This window comes from Arachis stenosperma, chromosome 5 (genome assembly GCF_014773155.1).
Source record: "Arachis stenosperma cultivar V10309 chromosome 5, arast.V10309.gnm1.PFL2, whole genome shotgun sequence".
Lineage (NCBI taxonomy): Eukaryota > Viridiplantae > Streptophyta > Magnoliopsida > Fabales > Fabaceae > Arachis > Arachis stenosperma.
This window is the reverse complement of record NC_080381.1, coordinates 17,050,326-17,066,508: the sequence shown is the minus strand read 5'-3', so window position 1 is coordinate 17,066,508 and position 16,183 is coordinate 17,050,326. Positions and strand designations below refer to the sequence as shown.

Below are 16,183 nucleotides of genomic sequence, written 5' to 3'. Positions count from 1 at the left end.
ATACACGTGCGAAACGAGCGAAAAACACACAAAACAAACCACACGCGTGCGAAACGAGCGAAAAAACACATACGTGTCAAACGAGCAAAAAACACGCATACGTTCGAAACGAGCTAAAAACCCAAAAAAAAGCACACACGTGCGAAACGAGCGAAAAACAGACACACTTGCGAAACGAGCGAAAAACAAACTCATGTGCGAAACGAGCGAAAAATACGCAAACACATGAAACGAGCTAAAAACCAAAAAAAAACACACACACGTGCGAAACAAGCGAAAAACACACAGACACGTACAAAACGAGCGAAAAACACGCACATGTGCGAAACGAGCAAAAAAGCACAAAAATGAAAAAAACACACACACGTGCGGAAGGAACGAAAAAACACACACGTGCAAAACGAGTGAAAAACACGCACACGTGCGAAGCCAACGAAAATCACAAAAACACACGTGCGAAACGAACGAAAAACACAAAAAAAAATTAAGAAACACACATGCGAAACCAGCGAAAAATACACACGTGCGAAACGAAAGAAAAACAAAAAAATTACACACACGTGTGAAACAAGCGAAAAACGCACACGGATGAAATGAGCAAAAAGGACAAAAAAAGCACACGTACGAACAAGCGAAAAACGCACACGTGCGCGCGAAACGAGCGAAATATCCACAAGTTCGAAACGAGCAAAAAACACGCACATGTGCGAAACATGCGAAAAACAAAAGAATAAAAAAAAACACACGAGCGAAACGATAAACACACACGTGTATGAAACGAGCGAAAAACACACAAGTGCTAAATAAGCGAAAAACACGCATACGTGCTAAACGAGCATAAAACGCAAAAAAAATAAAAAAAACACAAACATGCGAAACGAGCAAAAAATACAAAAATGAACACACGTGCGAAAGGAGCGAAAAACATAAAAAAAATTAAAAAAACACACGTGTGAAACGAGTGAAAAATACGCACACGTGCGAAAAGAGCGAAAAACACGAGCGTGCGAAACGAACGAAAAACATGCACACGTGCAAAACGAACGAAAAACACGCACACGTGTGAAAAGAGAAAAAATCACAAAAAAAGACACGCGCGCGCGAAGCGAGCGAAAAATCGACAAGTGCGAAACGAGCAAAAAACACGCACATGTGCGAAACTTGCGAAAAACAAAAAATAAAAAAATCACTCGAGCGAAACGATAAACACACACGTGTGCAAAACGAGCGAAAAACACGCATACGTGCTAAACGAGCGTAAAACACATAAAAAATAAAAAAACACAAACATGCGAAACGAGCGAAAAATACATACACGTGCGAAACGAGCGAAAAATACAAAAACAAACACACGTGCGAAAGGAGCGAAAAACATAACAAAATATAAAAAAACCACGTGTGAAACGAGCGAAAAATACGCACAGGTGCGAAAAGAGCCAAAAACACGCGCGTGCGAAACGAACGAAAAACACGCGCACGCGCAAAACGAACAAAAAACACGCACACGTGCGAAAAGAGAAAAAATCACAAAAAAACACATGTGCGCGCGAAACGAGCGATATATCCACAAGTGCGAAATGAGCAAAAAACACGCACATGTGCGAAACTTGTGAAAAAGAAAAAAATAAAAAGAAAACATACGTGCGAAACGATAAACACACACGTGCGAAACGAGCGAAAAACAGGCATACGTGCCAAACGAGCGTAAAACATAAAAAAATAAAAAAAACACAAACATGCGAAATGAGCGAAAAATACGCACACGTGCAAAGCGAGCAAAAAATACAATAAAACACACGTGCGAAAGGAGCGAAAAACGTAAAAAAATAAAAAAAACACACGTGTGAAACGAGCAAAAAACACGCACACATGCGAAAAGAGCGAAAAACACAGAAAAACACGGGCGTGCGAAACGAGTGAGGATCACAAAAATACGCACTCTCGTGCGAAACGAGCGAAAAACATGCACCTTTTCGAAACGAGCAAAAAACACACAAAAAACACACATACACGTGCGAAACGAGCGAAAACACGTAGACGTGCGAAAAAAGCGAAAAACACAAAGAAAAACAAACGCGCATGCGAAACGAGCGAAAAATACAAGAAAAATACACACGTGCGAAATGAGCGAAAAACACAAATACGTACAAAACAAACGAAAAACACGCACACAAATGCAAAACGGGCGAAAAACAGAAAAAAACACACAAACACATGCGAAACAAGCAAAAAACACACACGTTTGAAACGAGTGAAAAACACACAAAAAAACACACACGTGTGAAACGAGCGGAAAATACGCAGAGGTGCGAAAAGAGCGAAAAACACGAAGGAAAACACACACACGCGTGCGAAACGAGCAAAAAACACAAATATGTACGAAACGAACGAAAAATGCACACACATGCGAAACGAGCGAAAAACATGAAAAAACACGCAAAAACACATGCAAAACAAGCGAAAAACACACGGTGAAACTAGTGAAAAAAACAAAAGAAACACACAGACACACACATACGCATGCGAAATGACCGAAAAACAAAAAAACCCACACGTGCGAAACGAGCAAAAAATACACACAAATGCGAAACGAAGGAAAACACGCACATATGCAAACGAGCAAAAAACACGCACGTGCGAAACGAGCGAAAAACTAAACAAAAACAGACAGGTGCGAAAGGAACAAAAAATACAAACATATGTAAAACGAGCGAAAAACAAAAAAAACCACATACTCCGTGCGAAAAATACAAAAATGAAAAAACATGCGCGCGCGAATCGAGCTAAAAACCCACATGCGTGCAAAAGCAGCGAAAAACACGGACAGGTGCAAAACGAGCGAAAAACACACACATGTGCGAAATGAGTGAAAAACACACGAGCGAAATGAACGAAAAGCACAAAAAAAAATACACACACACATGTGAAACGAGCGAAAAATACATACGCGTGCGAAACAAGCGAAAAATACAAAAAAAAAAACATACACATGTGCGAAAGGAGTGAAAAACATAACACAAAAATAAAAAATCACACATGCGCGAAGCGAGCGAAAAACTCACGTGCGAAACGACCGAAAAAAAATAAAAAAAGCACACACAGGCGTGAAAAACACGCATACGTGCGAAACATTCGAAAATTAAAAACACACAAACATTCGAAACGAGCGAAAAACACGCATACGTGCGAAACGAGCAAAAAACAGAAAAAAAGAAAATTAAAAACACACAAACATTCGAAACGAGCGAAAAACACATACACGTAAGAAACGAGCGAAAAAACAAAAAAACACTCACGTGTGAAAGGAACAAAAAAACATAACAAAAAAATATAAAAAACACACTTGCGAAACGAGCGAAAAACACTAATGCTCGAAACAAGCAAAAACCCCAAAAAAACACATGCGAAAAGAGCGAAAAATACGCACACGTGCGAAAAGAGCGAAAAACACAAAGAAAAATACACACGCACGTGCAAAACGAGGAAAAACACAAAAAAATACACGCACTCGTACGAAACGATTGAAAAATACATATACGTTCGAAACGAGCAAAAAACACAAAAAAAACACTCGCACACACGTGCGAAACGGGTGAAAAACACGCATACGTGCGAAACGAGTTAAAAACCCAAAAAAACAAGCACACACACGTACGAAAAGAGCGAAAAACACACACGCATGTGCAAAACGAGTGAAAAACACAAAACAATACACACACTCGTGCGAAACGAACGAAAAATACAAATACGTACGAAACGAGTAAAAAACACAAAAAAAACACTTGCCCACATGTGCGAAACGGGCGAAAAACACGCAGACGTGCGAAACAAGCGAAAAACACAGAGAAAAACACACGCGTGCGAAACGAGCGAAAAACACAAATATGTACGAAACGAACGAAAAATACGCACACATGCAAAACGAGCGAAAAACATAAAAAAAAACACACAAAACACATGCGAAACAAGCGAAAAAGACATTGTGAAACTAGCAAAAAAAGCAAAAGAAACACAGACACACACATATACGTGCGAAACGAGCGAAAAACACACAACAAACCACGCGTGCGAAACGAGCGAAAAAACACATACGTGCCAAACGAGCGAAAAACACGCATACTGCGAAACGAGCTAAAAACCCAAAAAAACAAGCACACACACGTGCGAAACGAGCAAAAAACAGACACACTTGCGAAACGAGCAAAAAACAAACACACGTGCGAAACGAGCAAAACACACACAAACATGTGAAACACGCTAAAAACCCAAAAAAAAAACACACATACGTGCTAAACAAGTGAAAAACACACGCGTACGAAACGAGTGAAAAAACACGCACACGTGCGAAACCAGCGAAAAACACAAACACACGTGCGAAACGAACGAAAAACACAAAAATTAAGAAACACGTTCGAAATCAGCGAAAAACACAAAATTACACACACATGTGAAACGAGCGAAAAACATAAAAAAATAAATAAAAAAACAAACGCACAAGTGTGAAGCGAACGAAAAACGCGCACGGACGAAATGAGTGAAAATGACAAAAAAAAAACACACGTACGAATCAAGCGAAAAACACACAGGTGCAAAACGAACGAAAAACACGCACACGTGCGAAAAGAGAAAAAATCACAAAAAAAACACACGTGCGCGCGGAACGAGCAAAAAACACGCACTTGTGCGAAACTTGCGAAAAACAAAAAAATAAAAAGAAAACATACGTGCGAAACGATAAACACACGTGTGCGAAACGAGCAAAAAATACACAGGTGCGAAATACAGGCATACGTGCCAAACGAGCGTAAAACACACAAAAAAATAAAAAACACAAACATGCGAAACGAGCGAAAAATACGCACACGTGCGAAGCGAGCAAAAAATACAAAAAAAAAACACACGTGCAAAAGGAGCGAAAAACGCAACAAAAAATAAAAAAACACACGTGCGTGCAAAACGAGCGATAAACACGCACCCGTTCGAAACGAGAAAAAAAGACAAAAACAAATACACGTGCGAAATGAGCGAAAACACATAGACGTGCGAAAAGAGCGAAAAACACACCCGCATGCAAAAGGAGCAAAAAATACAAGAAAAATACACACGTGCGAAACGAGGAAAAACACAAATACGTATGAAACGAACGAAAAACACGCACACAAATGAGAAACGGGCGAAAAACAGAAAAAAAAACATACAAACACATTCGAAACAAGCAGAAAACACACATTTTGAAACTAGCGAAAAACAACAAAAGAGCCACACAGAAACACACGTACACGTGTGAAACGAGCAAAAAACACGCAGACGTGCGAAAAGAGGCAAAAACAAAAAAAAACACGCACATGCGAAACGAGCGAAAAATACAAATACGTACAAAACGAGCGAAAAACACGCACAAGTTCACACACGTGTGAAACGAGCGAAAAATACGCAGACATGCGAAAAGAGCGAAAAACACGAAGAAAAACAAACACACGCGTGCTAAACGAGCGAAAATCACAAATATGTACGAAACGATCGAAAAACGCACACACATGCGAAACGAGCGAAAAATGTGAAAAAACACATGCGAATCAAGCGAAAAACACAGTAAAACTAGCGAAAAACAACAAAAGAAACACACAGACACACATACGCATGCGAAATGACCGAAAAACAAAAAAAAACCACACGTGCGAAACGAGCGAAAACACACACATGCAAAACGAGCGAAAAACACACGTGCGAAACGAACGAAATACCCAAAAAAAACACAGGAGTGAAACGAACAAAAAATACAATCACCTGTAAAACTAGCAAAAAAGACAAAAAAAACCACATACCCCGTGCGAAACGTGCTAAAAACACAAAAATGAAAATACATGCACGCGCGAATCGAGCCAAAAACCCACGCACGTGCGAAACGAGCGAAAAACACGAACGTGCGATAAGAGCAAAAAACACACATGCAAAATGACCAAAAAACACGTCCGAAATGAGTGAAAAACACACACACGAGCGAAATAAGCGAAAAGCACAAAAAAAAAACACACGTGCAAAAGGAGCGAAAAACATAAAAAAAACACACGTGTGAAATGAGCGAAAAACAAAAAAATAAAAAACACACATACGTGCGATACGAGCGAAAAACAGAAAAAAAAAATTAAAACACACACAAACATGCGAAACGAGCGAAAAACACTCACGTACAAAAAATACAAAAAAACACTCACGTGTGAAAGGAGCGAAAAACATAACAAAAAAACACACTTGCGAAACAAGCGAAAAACACTAACGCGTGAAACGAGCAAAAAACCCAAAAAAACACGTGCAAAACGAGCTAAAAAAAGGCACAGGTGCGAAAAGAGCAAAAAACACGCACGTGCGAAACGAGTGAAAAATACAAATACGTATGAAACGAGCAAAAAATACGCACACGTTCGAAACGAGCGAAAAACACACACGCAAAACGGGCGAAAAACATAGCACAAACACATGCGAAACAAGCAAAAAGCACACTGTGAAACTAGCAAAAAAACAACAAAAGACACACATACACATGCAAAACGGGCGAAAAATACACAAAACAAACCACACGCGTGCGAAACGAGCGAAAAAAACACATACGTGCCAAACGAGCTAAAAACCCAAAAAAACAAGCACACACGTGCGAAACGAGCGAAAAACAGACACTTGCGAAACGAGCAAAAAAGAAACACATGCAAAACGAGCGAAAAACATGCAAGCGTGTGAAACGAGCTAAAAACCCAAAAAAAACACACACGTGCGAAACGAACGAAAAAAACACGTACGAAACAAGCGAAAAACGCGCACACGTGTGAAACGAGCAAAAAAGGACAAAAATGAAAAAAACACATGCGTGAGGAAGGAGCGAAAAACACACGTGCGAAACGAACAAAAAACACAAAAAAAATTACACCCACGTGTGAAACAAGCGAAAAACACAATAAATAAAAAAACAAACACAAATGCGAAGCGAGCGAAAAACGCACACGGACGAAATGAGTGAAAACCACAAGAAAAACACACGTGCGAAACGAACGAAAAACACGCACATGTACGAAAAGAGAAATACACAAAAAAACACGTGCGCGCGAAACGAGCGAAAAATCCACAAGTGCGAAACGAGCGAAAAACACGCACATGTGCAAAACTTGCGAAAAAAATTAAAAAAACACTTGCAAAACGATAAACACGTGTGCGAAACGAAGCGAAAAACACAGATGCGAAATAAGCGAAAAACACGCACATGTGCCAAAGAGCGAAAAACACAAAAAAAAACACAAACATTCGAAACAAGCAAAAAAAACACGCACGTGCGAAAGGAGCGAAAAACAATAAAAAAAACACGTGTGAAACGAGCGAAAAACACGCACACGTGCGAAAAGAGTGAAAACACGCGTGTGCGAAACGAGTGAAGAACACAAAAATACGCACTCTCGTGCGAAACGAGCGAAAAACACAAAAACACACACGTGCGAAAGGAGCAAAAACAATCAGACGTACGAAAAGGTAGAAAAATACAGAAAAACACATGCATGCGAAACGAAAGAAAAATACAAGAAAAATACACACGTGCAAAACGAGCGAAAAACACAAATACGTACGAAACGAACGAAAAACACGCACACACACATGCGAATCGGGCGAAAAACACAAAAAACACACACGTGCGAAATGAACAAAAAACACATACATGCGAAACAAGCAAAAAACACACACGTGCGAAACGAGCGAAAAACACACACGTGCGAAACGAGTGAAAAACGCAATAAAAAACGCACATGAAAATAACCAGGTCAGTAACCAATTCCTATTTGACAAATCCATAGAATCAATCCGTGCACTAACCTGATATCTTTCATGAAAAGCTGTTTGAGCTTTTCCACCAAAACGGAGTACCTGCTCCTCAGCCAAGTAAGTCATAAACCAAGTCGTAGACAAAGTTAATTTTATTTTTTCCGTTTATGGTTAAGCTGAGAAAAGGTCATAAAACAGACGGAGAAAAAAAAAAGGAACCTTTCAATATCTTCAACGATGGGAATTGGGCCATGGTTCCTCTTGTAAAAGAAATTTGGAGTAACGTACGAGCATGTCAATGCAGAGCTTGGTAGCTCCACATTGAAAGGTTCCTGGCAAAAGGAAAAAATGAAAACATGATAATCTCCAAAACTCAAATAAAATATTTATGAAACCACGAGACCTAGGAATAATTAGGATAACTATAAGGCTTGCCTTGGAGTTAACTTTTAGACAAGGGTGACGAAAGTGCGGTGAGTCTAGGCATTTCTTCTATCTCTCTTTTGAAGTGTGAGGAAAAGGGATCAGTTTGAGATTGTCTAAAGGAGGAATTAGCAAGGATTGGATGAAGGAAAGGGGAAAGAGAAGAAAGGAGTGGAACTGAAGTGAGGCTTTGAGAGAATTTGTAGTCTTAGGCCATATGGAGGTGATGAGAGACTCGCCCAGCGTACTGTCTCTTTCTGTCACATTGCACTTTGTGGTGTTTGAGCGCCCATGGATAAAATCCAAATTCTAGCGTATGAATGCTAATAAAACATCCAAATCCATATGACAGGACACAATAATTAGGAAGAGTTATAAATATTTAAAAAGGAGTCACAGTGGTCTATGGTCTATAACGAGTGAAATCATATCATGTTAAATATTTGGGTGTTCATAAGAAAATGGAAACAAAGGGAAAAAATGACTGATTGATAAACAAGTTATCCCAAGTTAGCTTAACTGGAAACAAAGGGAAAAAAGGACTGATTCAGTTCCCAAATACCTAAAATAACCATTCTAAAATAAATATGAACTTAAAATTAGCATCAACTCAGTTGAAACTTACACCCCATATAAGAGTTCACAAGAGACGATATTCCAAAAATATTGCTTTTAACAACAGCTAAAGCATATATGATCAAGTAAGTTAAAATTCCTAGTCAACACATTTCCCAATGAAACAATACAAATCAAAGAGTTTTATACATGTTCAAGGTCTCCGTAGCTAAAATTCATAGAAACTTAACAGTAATTTTAAGTGCAACAATTACAATATGAGGCAGTACAAACAATAGTAGATGGAATCGTGAGAAAGGGCACCACCATGACAAACCTCAGGTGCTGCACAGGCTAGATAAGGATCTTCATTTGACTAATAAAGAAAGTTAGCTGGATTATGAAAAATGTATATAGGATGCGTTTGTTTTAGCTTTTTCTGACAAAAATTCAGTAATATATACACACTAAAAAAATCATTTTTGACATAATTGTATAGATTAAAGAAAAAAAATCAATTAACCTTTTCTGGAAAAACTAAATAGAGTAGCTTCTAATTAAAATTATTTCCAGTTTCTGAAATCAAGTTGTCAAAGCAATTTTTTGAGAATCAGCAACAAATACACCCATAACTTTCCTTTTCCACAACTAAGTAATGCAACAAAGTCTGAAAATGTAATATTCTATCTTAACATATCACATAACTACTTCTACAACTTCCAAATCACAGAAGAGAGAATAATACTGCAATAAATAATCCAAATACTATAGTTTCTGCATAGAAAAATTTATCTGCTGCAATAAGTGAGTGAGAGAATTCATAATCTAGAAGTTCAATTTCATTCTATATCTATAAGAGTTCAACGAATTCCACTGTATTGCTAGAACACTGATAAATTAAGAGTGTGCAATTCTAGGGTTCCAGAAACAATTAACCAAACAGAATAAACAAACATGCATACAATATGAGAGGAAATAGATTAAACCCGCATTACAATGATGAAACTGAAAAAGTTTCAGTAGCCTCTTCAAGCAATATATAAAATTGAAATCCAAGTGTTTCACATATTGTATAAGAAAGAAAATAATAAGATGAATGATTGAATTTCAACAACAGATAACTTTCACATAACAAAATTTTCAATTTGGTGACAGGGTCAAAGAAACTTCAAAAACAGAACATAAAAAAAATCTCCACAGAAAAGCGTCTCATAATTATAAGATGGCGTACCTGTAGAGTAATAATGCGAATAAAAAGAATTAAAGCTTCTGGATGAAAAGTTCAGTGTTTTGATTGATACTTGATAAGTTGATAGCATCACGTAGGAGGCTATGATCTATTATTGGCCATTGTTTGAGACTCTAAAACAGCATCACATGATTTCATATGCATGACCCCATCTTTTAACCCCCTTCAACAATCATTTCTCTTGCTTCAGAAACAACACAACACAACTCCTTGGCAATCTGAAGATCAATACTTGAACACTTTCTTCTTAAGCACTAGAGCTTTCCCTTGCTCTTTCCATTCCCTACATACGCAAGAAAAATGGGGAAAGGCATCATTCTCAGCTAAGCAAGCAATTTCAAAATCCGTACAAGTCCCAAAGGGTTATCTTGCAGTGTATGTCGAACGTAATCAAAAGTGTTATGTGATTCCCATTTCATATTTGAACCAAGCTTTCATTCTAAGAGTTGAGTGAAGTTGAGGAAAAGTTTGGATATGATCATCCCAGGGGAAGTCTCACAATTCCTTGCAGTGAACATGTATTCCACCAACTCGCATCTCCCTTGAGTTGAGATTGATAAAGAATCTCAAAATGAGACTGATTAACATAGATTAGCATACATGTTACAACAGATTAGTATAGAGAATTAGAATGACAAATTCAAAGAGTATGTGTTCTATACTTTTTTTTTGTGCAACACAAATTGACAATGAATTCAATCACTCATATCTATGACATCTTTCAATTCTCGAAGCAAGTAACAGCCTATACATGTTGCATGAGAAAAACCAGATTCCAGTGCGAATAAATTTCAAGCATGAGAAAAACCAGATTTCATAAATTTTATATTGTGCTAATAGAGAAAGAAAACTCTATTGTGGAACTAGGAGATCCTTCACCATTTCAACTTCATATCATCAACTATACCATCAAACTTCAATATTCTAGAGTAAAAAATAATAGATGACATCGTTTCACAACGTAAGTGTCAAGCATACCATCATATCCAATTTTATAAACTCATAGGGACTAATATCCTTCATCACAATTCAATTTCACAAGGCCACATATACTATTACATCTCAATATTGTTGGATAGAAAAAGCCAGATATATCATACATCCCCGCAATTTGATTTTGCAGTCATATAGGACAAACATATTACTCTTCCAAACATTTCATTTTTCTAGGCTCACAAGAATAATGAACATGATCCCACAATTTTACCATCAAAACAAATCATTGTACAATTATTTTCAATGGACAAAATTTAAATTTGATGTACTAGTAAGTGAACAGAAAAAACATCACAAAAGAATTGAAATGACTCTGCAACTAAGTTTCCATGCTGTAAAAGTCCATCACAAATTGATAATAAATTCAATCACTCAATTCTTTTCTGTTTATATATAACATCTTTCAATGGTTGAGCAGCTTATATATGCAAAGTTACTTGTAATGAGAAAAGCCAGATTTCACGGTTCAATATTCTAATAAATTTCAAAACATGAACAAGAACACCATCAGATAAAGAAAACTCTATTTTGGAGCCAAGAGATCCCTTCACCGCATTTCAACCACATTGGGGCCAAAAGATCCTTCACCATATTTCACCGTCATAAGGTCAATTAAACCATCAAACTTCAATGTTCATGGGTCAAACAAGCCAAATAACATATACCATCAAACTTCATCATATCTGATTTTTTTGGGTCATAGGGACCCTTCATCACAATTTCATTTTGTAAGGCCACACATCATTGTATCCGATTTTATCGGGTCATAGGGACTGAAGATCCTTCATCACAATTCAACTTCGCAAGGCCACATATATCATCATGTACGAACTAAGATCCTTCATCACAATCCAATCTCGCAGGGCCACATATATCATCATTCCAATTTTATCGGGTCAGGAACTAAGATCCTTCATCATAGGGTCACATATGTCATTACTTTTCAATATGATTGGACAGAAAAAGCCAACTAAATTAAATTACCCTTCCACACATTTCAGTTTTCTAGGATCATAAGCATCATCAACATTATCACACAATTTTACCATCAACAAATCATTACACAACTTTTTCGACGGACATCTTATTTGATCCACATAGTAATAAAAATCATGGCAAAAGAATTGAAACAACTCTGCAACTAAATTTGTCATGATGTAAAAGTCAATCCTATATCACTCTGCAACAAATTCATTTCCCAAATGCTCAAACATACATTGTGCAAGGTAGAATTAAAATAAATTCAAAGTCCAGAGTCGCATCCAAATCATAAAAATAACAAAGAAAACAGTCCATCCATAAAACTATCAAATGGCAAAACTCAACTGTCCTTAATAACAGAAAAATAGTTGGGGAAATAAAGAAAAACCAACTTTTCCAAAACTAACTTATCCCCAAGATAATAAAAAAATAACACCAATAATCAAAAGCAAACCTTTTTCTTTTTTGGACATGAATATATTCCATAAGAGCAATTATTTGCACACACAATTTTGTAAAACACAAATTGACAATGAGCAGCTTATGCAAAGCTACTTGCGGTCAGAAAAATCAGATTTTACAGTTTACTGTTCTGATAAATTTCAAAGCATGAACAAGAAACATCAGAGAAAAAAACAGTATTTTGGAGACAAGAGATCCTTCACCACATTTGGAGCCAGAAACCCTTCTCCTAATTTTAAGGTCATAGGGTCAATTTTACTATCAAACTTCAATATTCATGGGTAAAAAAAAAGACAAATAACATCATTTTGCAACATAAGGGTCAATCATATCCAATATACTCGGGTTATAGGGACTAGGATCCTTCACCGCCAATTCAATTTCATAGGGCCACACATCATTGTATCCGATATTTTCGGGTCAGGTCATAGTGACTAAGATCCTTTGCCACAATCCAATGTCATAGTGCCACGCATCATTAAATCTGTGTTTTTCAGGTCATATGGAATATGATCCTTCATCACAATTCAATTTCATAAGACCACATATTATTGTATCCGATTTTCTTGAGTCATAGGGACTAAGATACTTTGCCACAATTCAATTTCGTAGGGCCACACATATCATCTTATCCAATTCTTTCACGTCATAAGGACTAAAATCCTTCATCAAAATGATTTTATCGGGTCATAAGGACTAAAATCCTTCATCACAATTCATAAGGCCACATGTATGGTTACGTTTCAATATAATTGAACAGAAAAAGTCCCTTCCACACATTTCAGTTTTCTAGGGTCATAAACATCATGGACATTATCGCACAATTTTATCATCAACAAATCATTACACAACTTTTCAAGGGACAACATGTTATATGATCCACATAGTAAAAAAGATCATCACAAAAGAATTGAAAAAATTCTGCAACTAAGTTTGTCATACTGTAAAAGTCAATCATATACCATTCTGCGACAAATTCTTTTTCCAAAAGGCTCAAACATATATTACGCAAGGTAGAATTGAAATAAATTCAAAGTCTGGAAGGGAGATAACAGTGCATCCAAGAACTATCAAATGGCAAAACTCAATTGTCCGTAATTTAATCACAGAAAAATCAACTTGTCCAAAACCAATTCATTCCCAAGATAATCAAGAAGTAACTACATAATAAAAAAGCAAACCCTTTTTCTTTTCTTGCCCAAAAAAAGGCATCTTTATAATGGATTCCGACGTTAAACACCAAAATACAAAAGATTTTCGGGGGAGGGGAAAGAGAAGGGGGGGAGACATCTTTATAAAGAGAAGCAACAAAAAAAAGGGGAGAATCATCCCCATTGCCGAAACGTGCAGATAATAAAGTTTTTTCACTGGCCATTGTTGATTCATACATTCTTGCATAAAACACCAAATTCTCAAACCCAAAGCCCTAAAATGAATCCCACCATCGTCAGAGGTAATTTCCAAATTATATAAGGAATCTAGCAGACTTCTGAGAACCGAATTCACTTGTTCCTTTTACAGGAACACCTCCGTCTGACTTATAAGGTAAAACCTAGAAAGCCACGTAACGTGAACGAAAAAGAAGAAGGATACCTGAGGCGCAGAATCAGAATGAGAATGTTGAGTTTTCAAGAGCGCCACAGCGCCAGAGACGTCAGGGTCGATTCCAAGAACCCATTTGAAGTTGGAGGCATCACTTTGGTGTTGCTGTGTATCTTCACTCAAAAGAGGGTAAGATAGTGAAGACAGCCAGTTCTCTTTTAGTTGAGCATCGGAGGCCTTCGCCTTTCCGCATCTTCTGATTTGAGAAGAAGAAGAAGAAGCAGCAGCAGCAGAAAAGGCCTTAACTTGGATGGGTTTGAGTTATAGTAGAGAAAGAAAGAACCTAGCAATTGGCAAAGAACCGCTTATTGAGAAATCACAACCAACATAAGAAATGCAATTGAGGGGTGAAGTTGAGAAGAGTTTTGCATTCTTATATAGGTTGTCAGTGGCGGTGTCTTAGCTAGGGTTAGTGTACTGTGTTTCAGTGCTTGTCGCAGTGTTGATCAGTTATCACATGATGATGTTCTGATTAAGTGTAGATAATTATGTCATTAAGATGGTGTGTGATTATCACTGAGGATGGACCGTTGCATCCTTATTGTGGTTTGGGGCTTTTATGGGCTTTGGTTGGTTTATAGATCTGCAACTTGAATATTTTAATTTGTTAAGGCCTTGAATGTAATTTTGGTTGTTGAAGCTTTCACTGAGAAGCATGTTATTAGGCTTACCCTCAAGTGGTTTTTTTAGGGTGGAAATTATTTTCATTCTTATGGAGCACCACAACGCAGAAAAAACAAAAAAAAAAAAAAGAAGGCACATACAGAGGAGGTGGTAGAATTTTTAGTTCAGACAGAATTTGTATTCTTTTGTAACGATTTCTCGATTATATGTAACCATAAGTATAAAAAGGGTCTAATAAATTATTCAGATTTGTATTCAAAGAATTGAGAACGTTTTTTTTTATGTGAAACTTTGGCCATTATGTAATTAGTATAAGGTATATTTAAAGTTATAATGTGGTTAGAAAATATTTGTTATATAGATATAAGATATTGTAAATGTGAAAAAATCTATTTGAAATTTGTATTTGTAATTTGAATTTTTTTAAAACAAGAATATATAATGCTATGCATTTTAACATTGAATACTTCATTTATTATGAATCGGTTTGGGTGTTATTAAATTGTTAGGAAAATATTTTTTTTCAAATTAAAAACTTTTTTTATTTTTTAATGTGTTTGATAAAATTTTAGTAGTAAAAATAAAAATACTAAAAAATATCTTTTTGCTTAAAAAAATATTTTTAACATAATAAATAAATAAAAAATATTTTTATATTATTATATTTAAATATAATTCTTAAATAAAAAATATATTTTTACATAAAATATCTAAATATAAAATTATTTTTACCTTTACTTTTCATAAACACTCGTTCAGAAGTGAACAACTCCTATGATATGATATAAGTATGCCTTGCCTTTTTTATTATTATGCCTCTCCTTTTTCTTTTTCTTTTTTTTTTCCTTTTATGACATGTAATGGCTTATTTCTCTGTGTTCAACCAAACACAACAAAGTCCGTAAATGTCTTATAGATTAAACATTATAACAATAGGTCCAATATCACTTTTGCTCTCATAAATAAAAAACACAAAAAGAGCCCATAACATAGGAAGGTCTTTTTCTTCTTCTTTTTTTTCCATTTTTTTTGAAGTTATTTACTATCAATTAATTAATTAACTAGTATATGTTTTTGTGTAAGACACAATATAATACATAAAATTATATAAGGTTTTTTATTAAAAATTTAAACGAAAAATATGTAGTAATTATTACTATATTATACTCAAAACATATTCAATCTGTATTAACTGTCATTGTTTATTGGTTACGTTATGACAAATCTGGTTATTAAAAAAAATTAAAATTAACTTAAATATACACGATATTATTCTATGCCTTTTATTTTTATTTTATCATCATAAGAAGTCATATATTATAATAGAACTTCATCGTTTTACCAAGGGTTCTTCCATTCAGTAGTTTCTACAAAGAAAGGATGGGTGATTTTGTTATTTTCAATTTTTTGGTGTGCATAGATGACGCATAATAATATTGTGTTTGGTAAGAGTATATGAGATTTTGAAAGGTTTAATCATGGATTTAG

The 16,183-nt window shown here is 36.0% G+C and overlaps 1 long non-coding RNA gene across 1 annotated transcript; it reads right to left on the bottom strand.

Annotated features, from left to right (window-relative positions):
- Positions 1–8,143: 8,143 nt before the first annotated feature.
- On the bottom strand, positions 8,144–14,586 carry LOC130983126 (uncharacterized). Its single transcript, XR_009087256.1, has 3 exons — positions 14,063–14,586; positions 10,013–10,607; positions 8,144–8,549 (listed from the first exon to the last, which is right to left on the bottom strand). It is a non-coding gene; the product is annotated as an uncharacterized LOC130983126 (long non-coding RNA).
- Between the last annotated feature and the right edge of the window lie 1,597 nt (positions 14,587–16,183).